The sequence below is a fragment of the Macrobrachium nipponense genome, chromosome 9, assembly GCF_015104395.2.
Source record: "Macrobrachium nipponense isolate FS-2020 chromosome 9, ASM1510439v2, whole genome shotgun sequence".
NCBI classification, from domain to species: domain Eukaryota; kingdom Metazoa; phylum Arthropoda; class Malacostraca; order Decapoda; family Palaemonidae; genus Macrobrachium; species Macrobrachium nipponense.
The window spans coordinates 64,022,667-64,040,993 of NC_061110.1; the positions used below are offsets into that span (position 1 = coordinate 64,022,667).

General features: G+C 37.9%; 1 protein-coding gene across 14 annotated transcripts in view; it reads left to right on the forward strand.

The window, feature by feature from the left end:
* LOC135217998 (DIS3-like exonuclease 2) overlaps positions 1-18,327 on the forward strand; it is a 445,369-nt gene that overhangs the window by 309,646 nt on the left and 117,396 nt on the right. For 2 of the 14 annotated variants that reach the window (XM_064254130.1, XM_064254133.1), the window contains exon 1: positions 9,036-9,177. The exons of the other annotated variants lie outside the window; for them this stretch is intronic. The gene's annotated coding sequence lies outside the window, so the exon portion shown is untranslated. Of the gene's footprint in view, positions 1-9,035; positions 9,178-18,327 lie in introns of those variants that run through there. 14 annotated transcript variants of the gene reach the window in all.

Sequence of the window (18,327 nt, forward strand, 5' to 3'; positions counted from 1 at the left end):
ATATATATATATATATATATATATATGCGTGTTTTTGTACTGTGTGCGTGTGTTTGTATTTGCACGGTTAATTTATCAAATACCATAATTCATTACATTTTTATTTAGAGAATAGTAATTCAACTTTAGAATAATGGAAGGTGTTTTGTGTTTCAAACAGAAATGAATTAAAGGATGAAATTTAGGCATTTTGTCAGAAAAATAAAGCTATGACCTGGAAAGTAGGTCAGGTTTACTCATATGATGAGGTCACTCAGAAATCGTCACCTTTCCAGTGTGATCAAGACTTTAACACTGAGGGAAGTATGTGTTCAAAACAATCATAGAATTAATGTTTCACCTTTCTGATCATGGTTAAGTGTAATAGTAGCAATAGTTTGGAATTTTACTACAGAATTTTACATTTCATTATCATAATATTGAGCTCCGTCAGGTGTTTATGCATGCTGTTGCGTTGAAGAGGCCCATAAACGCTCACTCTAAGTGAATACTGACTACGCGTGTTGAGATTACTAATATTTTTTCTGAATAATGTTATCTTGAATTTTAATAGGTAGGTACTTGCATCACACCTTGCATTTTTATTCAGCGTTAAAACAAGCGTTTGTCGTGTATTTATGACGGTGAATTGCATCATTCATTTACATGCATAAATATGTATGTATGACTTACATCCCCATTCTACTTGATAAGCCAAATGTTTGTTCTTTGAATCGATGCACATTGAAAACATGAAGAACTGTTTCATAATTATCGTTAGTTTTCATCAATAAACATAAATGATTTGTCTTTCCACGTGGGAGGGTTCTGGAAGGCTGAGGGCCTATTGAGATGCCTTGGAGTTAACAACGGAGTCTTGGCTCAACTCCTGCGTCAAGGTTATGATGGCCGTAGGAGTTCTCTTCTCAAACGGCACAAACCAAATCAACAACAACAGCGGGAGGTCAGCCAGCTACCGCGCGAGAATAAACTCAGGGGAATTCTTCAGATTTCATGGTCACTGAAAGAGGGTGAACATGGAAGGGAGGGTGATGAAGGAAAAGAACGGTCAGTCACAATGGGCAAGAAAGTTGCATGTCATTGGATCTGTTTGCAGATTATACATATATGCGTTTATGATATATAAATACATACATACATACACACATACATACATACATACTATACATACATACATACATATAATATTATATTATATAATAATAATATAAATGTATGGTATGTATATATATGATATATATATATATATAATATATATAGATATATATAGTATGTATGTATATATTTATAAATTATCATATATATATATATATACATACACTATACAATGTATATGAAGTTTTTATGTAATGCAACAGTATATATATTATATATATATATATATATATATTCAATTCCTATTAAAGTCAATGGCACTAATTGCAGATACTGTCTTTACATCATGACTTTGAATCAGTCTATAAATTTTTCTCTTCTGCCAAGCTACTCAGGAATAAGGGCAATCAATTCTGGACTCTTGTCGTTTACTTTTTCTAGTCGAACGACCATTTCTCCACCTTTATCAGCAGCTTCATCAGGACTGGATTACAAATCGACTTACAAAGTTTTATAATCCAGTCCTGATGAAGCCACCGAGAAAGATGAGAAGATTGTAGAACAGAAAAAGACCTATAGACTGATTCAAAGTCTTCATTAGAAGATAGTATCTGCGAACAATGCCATTGACTTCAATAGAAATTGCATAAGAGACAAATTATTCCCAAATAACACACACACATATATATATATATATATTATATATATATATATACATATATATATATATATATAGTTATATATAATATATATCATATATATATATATAGTATATATATAATATATACTATATATATATAAGTATATATTATACATAATATATATATTTGTGTGTGTGTGTGTATTGTATGTATGTCTATATATATATATATATATATATATGATATAATATGGATATATAATATATATATGTATGTAATGTAGTAGTATGTGTATGTATATACACAAATGTCTTTTACTGTAAAAACATTAGAATAATATGAAGATAAAAGACCCATAAAGCTATTGGAACGTTGCCACCAAAGATTTCGAGTATTTCTTTCTGTGCCTCTGTCCTGAGCGCTTCTTAAATCTTCTATGTAGTGTTAATTATAAGTTCAATGCAATATGCAACCGATATCAGCAGGAGAGTCAAAGTGACTCTTGTTCTCAATGAGATTTCGTCTCTGCTTCTTAAAGAAAAGAAGAGACAGATAGCACGATTATCCACTATTCACTTGACTAACTAATAATAAAGAACACACTTTTTTGATGAACAAAAAGTTCAGGAAATGGTTAAATGGTGTACTGGAAGTCTAGGTATACAACTGTCAGGATGATGGTGGAAAGCAGGACTGAATATCAAGAAGACTACCAGGTCGCGTTGTATGACCTCAGTCACTTACGCAAAACGTCTATAGAATCAAGTGTATGTATTATTTCTCTCTCTCTCTCTCTCTCTCTCTCTCTCTCTCTCTCTCTCTCTCTCTCTCTCTCTCTCTCTCTCTCTCTCTCTCAGTTAACATGCATATGTTTATGCTTAATCCTGAATCCATTTTACCTCCTAATTCTAACCCTCTGTCCTTGCGTCCCCTTAATTGGATGACCTCATTTTGCTCAAGATGGAAGTTTCTTATCAACTTTAAAAAGGAGAAGGGAGCATAGTTTAAGGTATATAATATATGTACATTCATGAATAAATATATTCATATATAGATACAGTCGCGACAGGATTTGAACAGAAGATGAAGGTACCGAACGCTTTCGTGTTACTCTGTACTCTCAAGGCACAAGGGGACGGTAATGAAACTGGCTACAGAGATAAAAGGTGGGACAAAAATAGAGAAAAAATAGGTCGCCGTTAAAAGTGAGGCAGCAAGTTGAAAATATATAATATTGCAAACAATATAGAACACAATCAGGATTTTCCATCATAAATATAGGTTATAAACACAAGTGTCAAATGCATAATTATTAAATATGAATCATTTTCATTATTATGGGACTGAATGTGACTATGCCACAGTTCTTTTAGAATAATTTATGAAATAAAGATATTACTGAATCTGTATTCCTGAAGTATCTAGAAAGTAATCAACTTGGCACATTCAATGTCAAAGATCTTCGAATGTTTCTGTATAACCACCTGTTCAGCTTGTTCTTATCTTCTATATTATTTGATTTTTAACTTGTTACGTTGATTCTTAGTCTTTGTTGACCTTTTTCCTCTGATTCTGGTCATTCTTTATGTTCTCTGTGACCCTCTTTCATTTAAACTCAACATCGTACCGAGTCAACGTTAAAGCAACACAAAAGTGTTCGGTGTCTCAGTCACTGAGTCAGTTCCTGCAGCCTCATCCCTTCGGCCCCTCACTGCGCCCACTTTTTCGTCTTTTGTTTTTACCTCATTTGTGCTTCCTATTCCTTTCTTCAATCGACCTGTCGTTTCATTATTACTTCTCAATACAACTAGGAGTTTTCTCCCAGGTCCTTCCTTGTATTTCAGCTTTATTTCCTGGGTATCTTTTCTCTTTCTTCAGCTTTGAATGGAGGAGAGTGCCCCAGTACTTGACTTTGTGGCCTAGATTTCATATATAAATCTCACTCATTTCCTGTGGTTTGATCTGTATGTATGGTTATAGGACATCATAAGGTGGCTCAAGACTCTGTCCATTGTTATTGCTAGACCAGATCATGGTTTGAATCCTGGCCGATGCAGATGCACTCATCAGTGTTAGTGACTTCAATTTGTAGATTTAATTTGGATATATAAAAGAATCACGCATGTATTATACTCTGTTTTTTTCCATCTGTCCATCCACCTGTGGTGTATGCGCATGGTAACACTGCGTCCCGGGCTTTAAATAATATCCTATTTCGAATATTAACGGTGTCATTCGCATACAGTAAATTATTAAAACACTTTTCAGTTGCAAATGTACACCAGATAACCTTTTATTTACCCAAAACTTAGACATAGCGTACCTGTTTAAAGCCCGGGACGCAGTGTTACCATGCGCGACCACCAGGGGCGGATGGACGGATGGAAAAAAACAGAGTATAGTGACACACACACACACATATATATATATATATATATATATATATATATATATATATATATATATATATATATATATATATATATATATATCCAACATACGCCTTTTTTATCGCAAGGAATGGAACCTGAAGGGCACGGCCCTCTTGTTCTCAGCAAGCCAAAAGTTTGACCGTTCGGTCACCCAGTTTATCTGAAATACTGTTTTGATAACCGGATGAACGACCGCCTATTCCCATTAGTCCTGCTAATATGGGGGTATCTCATAAACATCGAGGCACTACTTGTGACCTTTATGATCACAGTCGTAAAATTAATCATAAGGAAACTGCCAATGAAAATTTTCCAATATGAAAAAGGATACCACATAGTACGTATATGTCACTGGTTATGGAGGATTTAAACCTCCGAATACTTTAATATTTGTAATAAGTCAATTCATTTCTATGACAACCGGACGTTAACTCAGAGCCTAGTCCTCCCAAATCTCAATCCTCTCGAGGAGGCGAATTCACGCCAAGTTCCATCAAGAATCAAGATCCGCTCATCCGTTCTTGAGATATCGCGGTGTAACACACACACACACACACACACACTCCAGCACAGATAAAAGCATAAACTTCGTTGATCAATAGAAAGACTAATTCCTAACACCTATGAGAGGGGATTCTTTCCCTAAGAGGCAAAGGTTGATCGCATTTCTGCAGGCATCAGGCAATTTTTAGTCGCCAGACCGAAAATTCTTAGCTTCTCATCACCCTACCGAAATGCACTGGAAATTTTGCAAAAAATACTCGTTGTAAATAAATATAGGTGCTAATTTGAAGCATTTTGGAAAATGTTTTCTTGCCTTTGATTAGAATCTACTGTAACTGTTCACTCGATTACTGATATACTACATTCAAGGCATAAGTATAGAAGAGGAGAAAAGGGTGCGCTGTATTTTGTTGTTGGAGATCGGTTAACGGCCAACACAACATTTGTGATTTCTGGTTATATACTCATGTATATATATATATATATATATATATATATATATATATATATATATATATATGTGTGTGTGTGTGTTGTGTGTGGTGTGTTGTGTGGTGTGTTGTGTGTCGTAGTAAATACATAGATATTCTTACAGTAGTTATGAATCTCGATACCACGATGTGATCGATCAAGTCGTAGTACATGTTTTTCTCTTACGTAGAGCAACTTTCAAATTTCTCTTTGTCTCTCAAGGTGTCCTCTAAACAGCCAGCACTATGAAAATGACCCTACTTGAAAAGTAACAACAAGAACTACATCGAGAAGGTTTTTCACAAACAAATATATTACGTACGTAGCATGGTATCTGGACTTCCTTCGAAAATACAGTATCAATTAAGAAATGAGGATTACCATTAGACTTCATGACAGCTATATTAGTATTTGTTTTTAGTTTGAGTATACAGGATCTGTCTTTCATAATATGCCTTCCCATATGATTCCTCAAGAAAGTGTTTCAAAACTATAATCACAATCAATCAGCCCCGCCTCTCTCTCTCTCTCTCTCTCTCTCTCTCTCTCTTGCAGAAAACGCTGCCAGTTCGTTCCAGTTTAGTTGAAGGCCTCAGGGGATATCATTTACAACTTCTTTACACTGGCTGATGTGTTGTGACGTCATGGATTGGGTTTCTCTGGGCCTCCTCTCCCCTTCCTCACTCACCCAACTACTTCTCCTCACCCCTCCCCCTCTGCCTCATTCGTCTTTGCAGGAACTGCGGTTCTTTGTCTTATCCATTTGCTTAGTCTTTTTTTTTCACTCTGTTGTTGCGATAGTGATGGGTGCAACAGGATCGTCAATAAAGGTGGTGGTATATTTCACAACGATAGTGTCAGTGGTGAGATATTATTATTATTATTAATGATAATGAAAATCTGCTATTGCCTATTCTCGAAAATACGTCAAGGATGACATAAAGTTTCTTTAGAGTTTGTCCGACTTTTATTTTTATGAGCCCCGGCTGATATTGGGAGCTGAGGAGGCTTTCTCAGGCTCTCTACATAGTTATCGATACTGAATTTTTTATCAGAAAATATTTGTCTTCATATATACAATACTAAAATTATGAGACGTTATAATTATAAGTGCTGTAGTTACTTCGGTTCTTTCCTTGAAATATTTCTGACACCACCTACAAGTTGTTTTGATATTTTTACGAGAGTCCAGGCTTAGACTTTTTCTTTATCATAGAGGTAGAGCTAAAGTGAGAGGACTGATATGCCTGCCATCTTTCGTTGCAATTTTGTATGAGCTGATTTTTTGTCTCCGGACAGAAATTAAATCGATGTGTATCTATAAATAAGATATAAATTGTTTTACATTATCATTACGTATTTATCGTCGCGTTTATACATATGTTATACGAGTACATACTGTTTACTGCTCTGAAGATACTGCTGTTGGTTTCTAATAATAATACTACAGAATGCTGCAGTTCAGAGAACTGTTTTCATGTGCGGTATTCTGGGCGCCTTCTCCCGTATCCTTCATATTTTCTCCCTCAGCGGTATTCGTAATAAGGCCTGCTATTACCCGACCCTCCACAGATGCTTCCTTCGTATATTTCGCTGTTCCCTCCCTTCCCTCCCTTTACCCTACCTTACCTTACGCTTTTGCTTGTTGCTATTCCTTGAAGGACGGGTTTCCTTGCTAGTGCTGCCAACACTTGTTGTTTTCTTTCAAGAATACGGATATATAAATTCGGGTTCCAGAAACGAATGATTTCTGTGTGTATGTTTATTTCTGTGCATACACTTAACAAACAAGTATTCCCCTTTATATGGGTTTAATGATTCCATATCCAAATAGTAGTACTAATATTGTTTACGTGTTTATTTTCATGTATTTATGAGTATGAACGCATTCACGTGTGTATTTGTTCCGTGTGTCTGCGCTTTCATGTACTAGATTATCCTGTCTTCTCTTATTTACACATCCATGTTATAAGCTTGTGCGCGTTATATATTTACACTAGCCTATGCCTGAGTGCAGGGCAAGACGAGGCTAGCGATGACTCACATGGTCTGCTGAAAACCCCATCACACTGTCTCACTGGGATCTTCAAACAAGAAAGATGTGACTGAAAAGGATGAAGATATATATATATCATATATATATATATATATATATATATATATATATATATATATATATATATAGTATGTATATATATATATATAATAAATAATATATATATATATATATATATATATATGTGTGTGTGTGTGTGTGTGTGTGTGTGTTATAATATATACATATATATATATATATATATATATATATATATGTGTGTGTGTGTGTTGTGTGTGTATATATATATATATATATATGTGTGTGGGTGTATGTATATGTATGTGTATGAATATCATACTATATCAGCTTTCAACTTCTGCATCGACAGCGATACCATGCACGTTACTATGGCTTGAACTGAAACGATTCCTGAGAGGAATGACGTACGAAAAAATTATTTGGGTTTGTTGTTAGACACTCTCTCTCTCTCTCTCTCTCTCTCTCTCTCTCTCTCTCTCTCTCTCTCAGCCAATGTATTGATTAGCAGACCGAGAAATCCTTGGACATGGCCTTATAGCCTTCTTTATAGTCTTTCGACTATATACTGTTTACCGTCATTTTATAGAGGCGTCTAGACACTTGAACCTCATCCCCGCTCCCCCATCACCCCCCGCATGGAAGCTCTCATTATTACTCCATTTTCTAACTCGGTGAATTTCGATGTTCTCCCTTTGTTGTTCTACTGATGCATTCTGGATCTTTTAGAAGCTCTGCAGCTTTCAGTTGCAGGTCCTTGCGTCACCACTGTGACCATTCGTGACACAATCGAGCAACGTATTACAGACTCTACTGTGTTTTATTATTCCACGTTTCGTAACATATCAAGTAAGCACGACGGAAACTAACGGACTCTGCGTGTGTGTGTTTGTTCGTATAATTAAAAGTTCGTATTTTTCAATAAGGCGCTTTATGAAACACTGGCAAATCTCATTTCCTCCCAATCTGCCGCCGCGAGTAAAGCTGATTTTAGCTTGGGAGAGCCTGAAACTGACTGCCCCATAAGGAAAGTTCGAAGACTTTTCCATATTAGTCTTCTCGGTAAGCTTCGTTCTCAGCAAAATGTTTGGTCATGCCTAAACCTTTAAACTGGTGGAGCGTTAAGCATATTATGAGTTATGATTTTACTTATTCATTGGATCTTGAGGTTATTCATTCATTAATAATATTTGGAAAATGGTCACACCCTGTTGCTCAGTTCTTCGGTCTCCTTTTGCTGTGTTTTAAAAAGCATGTTGTTGATGGGCCCCATAAGGATTTCATACGGGTCCTTGTAACTGCATTGAAATCTTTCGTGTGACTGCACTGTATACTACAGTGGCCTGTGATCTGTACTATATATCTACTGAGAAGTCAGTAATATCGTGGAATGAACCATAACAGGGCGAGAAAATATTCTGCGAGTTTTGCTAGATTGGCGCCAAGGCGTCTTGCTCCGTCCCTGCTGACCTCTCGTTTTATGGGAAAGCATCCAGAGACCTATTTTCTGTGAAGCGCTCTCTCAGCATTCCGTCACTAAAGAAAACGAACTCAGAACTAACAACAGAAAACGAACACTGCGCAACGTCCATCGATCGATCGCGTTGCTTCCTCGTGGCTGATAATGCAAAACGGAGGCTCAGAATGTTCTTTACCTTTCCAGAGTCCCAAAGCTCAATATTATATCATTACCTGTTATACCATTGGAGAGTTCAAAGGTCCATTTTCCCGAACTTGAATGACAAATTCTATGACATGAGCTTGGAGCGTGATTAACCTTATGGTGCTGTGGGTTTTGTCTTGCGCGATGTCATTGTTGGTGGTTTGTGCGTTTGTCGGTATGTTGTGTGACTGAGTGGTGTTGGTGGTGCCAATGCCAAGGTCTTCGTCAGAAGGTGGCGGTGGTGGCACCCACACACACACACATACACATGCACTCCAGCTGCCCTGCTGTCCAACTGTACGGATGCAAGCACTCCTCTTCGTTGAGGACTGAATTCTTTTACCGTGTCTTTTGTTGCGTCGCAGGACGACCGCCCGACAGCGATATGAGAACTTGGAAAAGAACAGGGCTGCCGGGGTGGGGGTTCTTGTGATAGTTAAATAGTGTAAGAAACCTTTCCGCCGTGAGTGTCCTTGACAATGAAAAATAACATAACTGGAAAGGACGCTCTCCTCTGGAGTCATTCGCGGGTTCTCAATTATTCATCTTGGAAGAGTCTTATCGAGTGATGATGTCACCGTCTGCACTCTCACTTTCCGCTTTGATGTGTAGTTGAGAATGAATGATATGCTACGGTTGTTTTCCCTCTCACTCGCCTTCGGCGGTCCTGCACTCAGTGTGAAATTACGTTGTTAAATTTTATCCCAATGTCCACAGAGAATGTTTTTGGGAAAATATGAAACAGATTTGTGTGTTTGGATGGAACTGTTTTTCACGGTTTAAACTTTCTGGAAAAAAGACATCGCAAAATCAGGTTGGCTTCACGACGCTTAATGATTGCCAAAGAGAGAGACGCACGTGTTTAATCACCAAAGGATTGGTACAGCCTTCACCACTGGGCGAACCATCGGCCTCCCACAAACAAAAATGTGTTTAAATTGCCGGAGGCCAAAAGTGTTCGGTGTTCGTTGCAGGATGCACAGTGAAGTAAAGCCCATCTGGGGTAGTGTTTGTTATTCCTTGTGGTTGTTAATAGCTGACACATATTTTGCAGCTTTCGTGTCAGAGGATGCAAAGTTTTTCATCATAACAGATTTCCCTTGATACACTTTTTTTCGATTTTACAGGTATTTGTAGATTTTTAAGTGAATCGTGCACGCGTACACACGTATTTAGCAGTTAGATTTCTCTCTTCTCAGAAAATGCAAATAATTTTGTGGGTAATGAGGGTAAAAATGAATCAATGAACGAAAATGTGTGCACCTCAAGGAAGTGCCTGTTTGTGAGATTGTGTCATTTACTGTCTTGTCAGATGGAACAACATTCCAACAGGAAAAGGATGGAAATGTACGAAAGTTCATCTCATTCGCTAAGAAATTTTCATCCCGTTGAGTTAGAATTTCCTCTTCATGCATTAGGCAGTGGTTAGGCTTTAAGGTGGTAGATCAAGAGAGTTGGCTGGTTTCCTGGCATTTTCACACCGGGTCTCTTCCAGGCACATCATCACTCTCCTCTGCTCAGCCACCTACATCATCCCCCACCCCTCCCACCCGCCCTCCCCCGACTTTCACTTTCTACGTTGTAACCAGCTGTTTCTGATGTTCCCGTGCGATCAGCGATGTTTCTCTCCATTGATTCTTTTACCATTTTTAGTCATTCCTTTTCAGTCTCAATCTGAGTTGAATTTGGTTATCGTTACTGGAGTATTGTTATAACTACTGTAGTCTATTTTTCAGCTAGATAGGAGTGGAATGCTGTCTTCATATTGAACATGAAGGATCAAGCGTCTCTCAATGATTTCCATTCAAAAGTTCGCTTGTGACCCTCGAGGGGACCTTTCGTGATGCAGCTCTCTTGCTTTTCCTAATTTTGCTGATTTAGCACCAGTAATTAGTAACTTTTTTTTACTTTTCTAATCTCTCTCTCTCTCTCTCTCTCTCTCTCTCTCTCTCTCTCTCTCTCTCTCTCTCTCTCCACAGTCTGTTAAATTCTGCATTTTTATCTGAAAAAAAAAGCTCAGTTAAATCCTTTGACATTTTTACACAAGGAAAATGAACTGGGTACTGAATGATGGAGCACAGGGCCTTGGTATGATTTTGAAGTAACGTGTATGTGCGGTCGTTGCCATAACATTTGAAATGTTAGAGTCGTGATGCATGGTGGGAGCACTGATGGCCACATTCTCTTGAATGTCAGATTTTGGTGTCATGACTGATTTCAGAACAAAACAATATTCACCGGGACTTCAAATTTCTGCCCGACCTTTTTCTTGACAAATTGGTTATGTGGAATGTTCAGGCCCTCGCGTCATGATACATGATGTCTTGAAGATTCGTAGAGAAAGTGATGCAAAAAAAAATATCTAAAAGCGAGCGAAACCTCTTGAATTGGTCTGCGAGTTTATGTGGTCTTTAAATCCCTGGTTTTGTGCCTTCCTGCTCGCCTCTCCCTTTCATCATCATCATCATCATCATCATCATCATCCGTCCCCAAACCCACCCCCTCCCGCCCCCTCCCAGTCCCCTACCCGGGTGTAACCTCCGGATCTTCCAGCCTACAAGATGACTCATAGTTGCCTTTCCCTCGTTCCCTTTTCATATGTTTCATTAGCTTTCCCTTTCGCCCGCTCTTTACGTTTGTGTGCTTTATCACCCACGTGATATATCATAATATAATCGAATATTGCAACACAATTAAGCGCCTGCAGTTTATAAATATATCACATTGTAATGAAAATCTATGAAGGTTTTAACCACATACCCTTTCCCCTTAAATATATTGATTCAACCACAGCGGGTGTATAGGCTCTCTCTCTCTCTCTCTCTCTCTCTCTCTCTCTCTCTCGATGAGTCACAGCTGGTGACGACATTACCACCATTTTCTCCTCTGTTTTGTTTTGTTTTGATATTTGTTTTCATTCGTTATGTGTTAGACGTGGTTAAAAATCGTTGAATTTAATTATTTGAAAATTATTCTAGGCCTAAATGATTCTTATTCTGAATATTCTCGTGTTCTCATGATTACGATGTAATATCAGTTCCTTATGATTTGCAAAAACTAACATTTTATTTGATATTGTGTACTCATAACCTGTCAAAGATCTTGTCCTTAAGCGTTGTGCTCCAGCTGATAAAAATGCGGACGCAGTAGGTCTAACGCGTAAAATTCATAGCTTTCTGTCGCATTTTCAATCATCTTTTTCCAATCATTCTTTGAAAAAGTTTTATTCACTGGAATGCTGTTCTTTGGTGTAACTGGCCCTTGTGTTCGTGAAACCAAGAGGTGCTCTGCAGAAATAATGATGCTTATTGGGAATTATGATAAGTAATTTATGCAGCTATGATGTTACCTGCCTGTATTATAAATAACTTTCATCAGTAATAGCTTCCTAGACAAATATATGAATAGACAGATTCAAAACCTTATAGACTGAACTTTTGTTGTATACATAAATACCTACATTGCAAGAGCAGGAGTAAATGAAACTAGGCAGTCGTGGACCGCAGACTTTTCATCGTCCCTTTCTCTCTCTCTCTCTCTCTCTCTCTCTCTCTCTCTCTCTCTCTCTCTCTCTCTCTCTCCGATCACTTGACGCATTGCGCGCTTGTTATGGCTTTTGAACCTTAGTGTTTAGTTAATGATTTCATGTGTTCAAACTAACGAAGCATTGTTGCTGTGGATCGTCCATAAACAAACAAGAAAAAGTGCCTTTTCTCTCTCTCTCTCTCTCTCTCTCTCTCTCTCTCTCTCTCTCTCTCTCTCTCTCTCTCATAATAAGTAAGAATACCATTTATCTGCTAAAACTAGTATTTTGGTGAGATAGTATTGTGCATGACGATACCATTTTCACTAAACTTCTATTTATCATAAGGTTCATTGCGAATTCTTTACCTGGAGTTGCCTTCCAATGTACTTAATATATTATTTATTGTATTCATTTTATTTTTTATAGACATACATTATTCATTTATCAATTTTTGTAGCCATGAGGATGATTTTCGCCGTTTACCACTTTGTGTTTATACTCTTGCGGAAATGGATACTATCTGTCAGTTGCTGGTAAGAGTAACTGACATTCTTCAAAGACCCCTCCTTTATTCTTTTAGAAAATAATAATGGCAATGAGCGATCGTCATTGAACAGAGTGCAATTCTCACTTTCCATATCTCATCATTATTTCGGTGTAGAATTACCTATCACCGAATGCAATTAAAATTCAATCTCTCTCTCTCTCTCTCTCTCTCTCTCTCTCTCTCTGAGCCCTAAGAATCTTCTGATCCCTGATCTCTGTCTCCGCCTCCCTCGCATCAGGGGAAGCCTCGGGAGGTTCCCTTTAAATATGCATGAGTTGAGGAATAATGAATGTATGATTGTATTCACAGGGTTACAGTTTATTCTATTTAGAATGAATATGCAATTTGCATTAGCACAAATATTCGGGAGTATGCGGTTATGCAGTTAAATATGCCATGAATTTTGTTACTTATTAGTTACTGAACGTAGTCCCATACACGATATATCTGTATATACAGTAGTATATGTGTATGCGAGTGTGTGTGTGTGTGTGTGTGTGTGTGTGTGTGTGTGGGCGCTTGTTATCTTATCTAGAGATTTTAGTGAAGATGCTCTTAACTGATGTGTATCTGAAGGCAAATACACATCAGTGTTCAAAATATCCCATATTGCACATCATTTGCTGGCCCAGGAAGAACATCAGACGCTTGCCTCATTTGCATATGACTTATCGAGTATACATTCTGAAGGTTTGTTTTGAGCAAGGAAAAGCGAGTAGGTCCATTTTGGGAAAGCGGTTTCGTAGGCCCTGTGGGTGACTCAAGAAAGGGGCCGAGATGGCGGGAGAGGCGGGAGTGACTTGCGCTCGGAACAGCAACTGGCAAAAAACAACCTAATCGATACTCTATTAATTCTGGGCCTTTTATCTTATAGTACGAAGAGATGGCTGTCGACTTGCCTTTGCGACCGAGGCCAGAAAGTAAAAAGTAATCAGAGTTTGCGTAAACAGATTTTGTTTCGCTGGTGGAAATTGAGTTTGTCGTAAAATGACAGCTCGTAGAATTAGGCAAACTTCAGGGAAGCAAGAATCCTATGGCCGCATGGAATTGTTTAAGAGGAATTTTCAAGTTTCTGCGAATTTACCACGTATGTTGTCATTGTTGCGCAAAGAAAGAGTTCGTGCCTTTCTTTACACGAAACTTATGTAACATTGTCACCAAAAATCAGAAAGAGCCTCGAGAAACTTTATAAAATCGAATTCCCTCCTCCGGTGACGTCCTCGGTAACACAAAAAGCGATGCTTCCCCTCTCTCGGAAAATGAACTTACAGGGGGGCGGACTTCCCTCCTCCAGCACTTTCCTCTCTCTCTCTCTCTCTCTCTCTCTCTCTCTCTCTCTCTCTCTCTCTCATAATAAGTAAGAATACCATTTATCTGCTAAAACTAGTATTTTGGTGAGATAGTATTGTGCATGACGATACCATTTTCACTAAACTTCTATTTTTCATTACTGGACACAGTACAAATATTTCTCATTATGTCTTTTATCCAACCGCATATGTCTTTCTGTAATACTGGTATCTTATAAATATTTTGCAAACTCTCCTATCAACCATTTTACTTGTATCATTCGTAGATGCGCAATCATTATTCCTTTTTAACTTAAAAAAGGGCGTGCTATGTATAAATATACATGCACATTTCTACTTTCCGCGCTTTTACTCAATTTTCAGAAATCTGAAGAACATCCGTTTGAAAGTTCCTTAGAAAGATACAGCATTGAAGAGTAACACGGACTGTGAAGGCATTTTAGAGATGCCGCAAGTACCTCAAGGTCATTCAGGCTTAGCTCTTTGCATGGTTTGTAACGTCACTCTGCTTGCAACCTGAGATGACTGGAAGGCCATCAAGGATCGAAATGAATCTGGAGGGTGGTGGTTGTCGACAGTAGGTGAAGCAATGACGGCGATTCATCCAAAACTAATGCAACGCTTTGAGGAGCGAGATGATACTCCGTCTTGCTTTTTTGTCGATCTTAAAATCATTTACTCTTCCTTTTATCATTCTGGAAACTATTGTACTGATAACACTCACGGATTTCAACTCGAAGCATTTCACTCGAGACAGAAGACAGAGAGAGAGAGAGAGAGAGAGAGAGAGAGAGAGAGAGGAGAAATTCCGTGAGGAAATGAGCGAGAGGAAGACAGATCCAAGATTTGCGTGCTTGTAAACGCAGTGCCGTTCAGCTATGCAAATTTGTGGTCTGTCAGTTCTTTTGCACATTGGTAACAGAACATTTTGTGCTTTGATAATTAAATGAAATGTGATCATGGTATGCATGGCTTCCCTTGGAGAGAGTGATTGCTTAGGGAGCCTTTGCAGTTCTTGAGCCCGAACGACAATTTTGAATCATTCTGGGGGAAAATGATGAAGCGAACTCACATTTTTCCAGTCCGCAAGGAACATTTTTCTTCGTCACCTCCAGTTTTTAGCACTTGGGGTTGCACGCCCCGGAAAATTCATTCTCTGCCAGACAGATATTTTGGGGCTGAAGCAAGAACTTTATTCGTGTATCGTATTCGTACAAACACTTGGAGTTGAGTGTGCCTAACCGTTTGGAATAACGTGAAATCATTTTCATTCTAAAATGTTTGCCAGGATAAATCCTTCTTCCCTCGGAAAACAGCCATTCGTCGTCTTCCCGCATTTCTCTGAAACTGATAATAATCTTCATTTTTCCACATTCTTCAAGCGCTTCCTTACAAGCGTGTATTCGTATCGGAGCTTCTTTCTTAAACATACTGGATTGGTGTTTCAGCTTATGTGCGTATGCTTTCTTGGCTTTGCGATACAAATACACACACACACACACACGCGCGCGCGCACACACACACACACACACACACATATATATATGTGTGTGTGTGTGTGTGTGTGTAGTAAGATAGGTATATATATATATAATATATATATTATATATATATATATATATATAATATATATATATGACACATATATAAACATATGTATATTTGTTTATATGCAGCTTGGTGCATATAAACAAATATACATATGTATATTTGTTCAGTGTGCTTGGTTGCGCCAACACATAATGCAGCTGTAACAATGCCACAGCAGCCTCGTTACTTCGGTCTTTTTAGAGCTGGAGGCATTGCTTCTCCAGATTAGTATCTGAGGTGAATTCATGAGTCTGCACAATTCGTGAGTCAGCGAAGGCTATAGTGCTTGTAAATCCTCTGTTTTATTTTGTTTCGAGATCTATATTTATCAACGAATTTTATTTATCGACATTGAAGGATTTTTAATGTAAATACGTTTTCCTTTAATCATATTTCTAGCAATTTTCGCGACAAAAAATGCTTGATTATTATTATAGCAATGAACGTTTCTAGTGTAAAAAAAAAAATGAGATAATTCCTCTATCATTCATTGAAAGTGCTGAAGTTGTCCGCTCCTCTCAGCGTAAGAGCTGATTTTCACAAATTTACTACCGAAAAGTAGCAGCAAATCCCGAGTTGGGTGCAAGATAAGATTTGCTCTTTCTTTTTTTTTCTTTTTTTCCTTTGCGGGGATTGCGAGAAAAACTCATTAAAACTTTTGCTGGGTCTCTAACTGTGCTCCTGGCTTAGTGAAGTGTGAATGGAAACAAAAGAACAGAATCCTTATTTGTCTTTTTTCATCAGTATTCCATTATTTCTCAAAGATTCGACATGTCTCACTTATTATTTTGAATACATGATTGAAGAGAATCTCACGCCGAGTGTGTTTGTGTGTGTGTGTGGCGCTTGCCTTGCTTGCTTCGTGCTCTTAGCGCATGCTGCAGTGGTTCATGCCACGAATGTTCTAAGTTGTGAAGCCCTGAATTTAATTGGGCGTAATTAACCTCGCTTCAGTCCTCGGATGATTTTGTTTTATTAGTTCTTGACAGTGGTAAACTTAATTCACTGTTAAACTGTTAAAACATTCACACACTCTTCTTATATATATGTATATATATATATATATATATATATATATATATATATATATATATATGTGTGTGTGTGTGTGTGTGTGTGTGTGTGTGTGTGTGTGTGTGTGTTAGCAATTTAAATACACTCATACACATGTTGTGGAACTGTCATTGTGATACACCTAAATTAGCTGAACACATACCACCTTAAGGTTGTTGAAACATATTAATTGTTGTACCAGTCATTTAATCCATCACTGAAACGAAGCCAGCAGGCGAATGTTGTCTGAGCACTAAATTCCTCTTGCAGGCCTTAAAATTCTATTTCGGTTTCTCCTTTGGCATTTTATTGCGGGTGTGTTTCCAGTCACTGTGATAACATTGTGAATGTATTATTATCCAGGATCCGGCATAAGAACAGATGTTCTCAGTGAATACGTATGTAAAGGAGGGCCAGACATTAGATTTTATTCCCACTACAAACGCGCGTGTCGGTCGGGAGCTGTTTTGTGTTCATGTATGATGGCTCACATATTGTGGCTCACGCTCAGTCCTGGCGCAAAGTCTTGCATTAGCAATGTGATTATGAGTGAGATGATAGTAAACTGATCATTTCACTATTCAGAAAACTAAACTTGATTATTGTTTGTATGTTTTCCTCTATCGTTACTGCTCTCATTAACAGCGAGCCACAACCGACTGCTTTGGCTGAAAATCATTCTCTCAGTCACTGACCCATTTATCGAAAACTGAAATTTACAATCTTTTTCAGCATAATGCATTTGACAATTTCATAGCAAGTAAGACATTTCATTTGATAATCAACTGTTATACTATGCGGTTAACTCTCAATTTTTCGAGGTGTGGGTTCGAAATGAAATATTCCTATCGTTACAAACACTCTGTTATGATTTCTATTTTGTTTCGTTGGAAAAGATGGTGCTGGGGATGTTATGCTGAAACACAGTGGAAGTCTGGCTTTCTTCCCTCTGTGGCTGGTTAGACCAAGTAACTGCCTTAGATGAGGATATTCACCATACTAAAAAGTAGCTTACCCAATTGACAGCTTATTGTCCGATGTGTGGACTGAACAAGCGAACGAACACTACCAAATATGTAATCGAAATCAAAATACGAATGACGCGGATTCGCTGTGTCTCCTGACTCACGAATGTCTGCATTCGTGTTCAGCTCTGAAATGCAAGTCTTGTCATGGAGCGCCGATAAAGACAAGAATAACCAGTATTTGCCACTACACAGTTAAAGAATTTCTGCTCATTTGTGAGAAGAGAGCGGCCATGGCTTCCTTTACTTTACTAAGAAAAATGATCGAAATCCGATTATCAAGGATTTGCATTGTTGTGGCTGTATCTAAAAACTTACAGTAATATCAAACTGTGTTTGAATGACCATTTTGTAAAGAAACTTCGTTTTTGCAAAATGGACCTTCCTTCACCTGTC